The following is a 1,091-nucleotide window of genomic DNA, read 5'->3' as shown; positions in this document are numbered from 1 at the left end:
ACTGCCAAATCGTCTACCCTTTCATTCCCCCTTACTCCGATATTGCCCGGCACCCAAACAGATTGTGCCATCTTCAGAGAAGACGTTAATCTCCTTCTTACACTGCAAAACTGTTCGTGACCTTACCGTCCTGGGTGTTATTGCCCTTATGGCCAGTTTGGTGTCCGTAAAGATGTTCACACTCGATGTCCTTGCGTTAGCACCACACCACCTCACGCATTCCGTCATCGCCCGGATCTCCGCCTGCAGGAGCGTATTATGGTCAGGCAGTCTAAAACAGATCTCAGTCTCTGGGTTCTCATTGTAGACCACCAGGCCCACTCTGTCCTCTAGCTTTGATCCATACGTGTAACATGATCTTCCAGATTACAATACTTGGGTTCCGTCATTTCAAGACTGTGCCGCTTCACTCGACTTCAAGGGTCAATCGGAAACCTCTTCCATTTCTTCAAGGTTTCCTAGCGTCGCCTCGATTATACCGCGATGATATGAACTGTTCCCATCGCCTTAAGTCTTATAGCTGCAGTGGCTGCCTCATACTTAATCTGTATGTCAATGGGCCGGATATCTAGAATAGTCCTCAGTAACCTAGTGGGCGTGGTCCTTATCGCACCGCCTATACCAAGGGCGATTCAGAGAATATGTTGTATGGTCCTTATGTTGCACTGTTTCTCCGTAGCAGTCCACCAAACTACTGAGACGTAAGTAAGTATTGGTATAATCACGCTCCTGTAGAGTCAGTGGACTATCCTATTCGAGCCTATGGCCGTCTACATAGTGTCCAAAATCTGTGAGCCTTTTTAGTACGCTCCTGAATGTGGCACTTCCAATTAAGATTCCTATCCAAAATATACTTAGGTGACATATTTTGGACCCTGACCTTGTCAGATATCGAATTCTTTTGGTCGAGGAAACGTGGTGCATCAAATTGGCCCACCTTCGTCTTCCTCGTGAACAGTCTTCTTTGGGTTAACATTGAGACCCCTGGCTCTAGCCCAATCATATGCCATATGCAAGACCCTTTCGGCCCTTCTGCATAGCTGTTTCGGATCCTTCCCCTAAGAAGTATTATATCAACGTCTGCATAGCAG

The sequence above is a fragment of the Stomoxys calcitrans genome, chromosome 2 (genome assembly GCF_963082655.1).
Source record: "Stomoxys calcitrans chromosome 2, idStoCalc2.1, whole genome shotgun sequence".
Lineage (NCBI taxonomy): Eukaryota > Metazoa > Arthropoda > Insecta > Diptera > Muscidae > Stomoxys > Stomoxys calcitrans.
The sequence above is the reverse complement of the archived record's forward strand: the minus strand, read 5'-3'. Positions refer to the sequence as shown.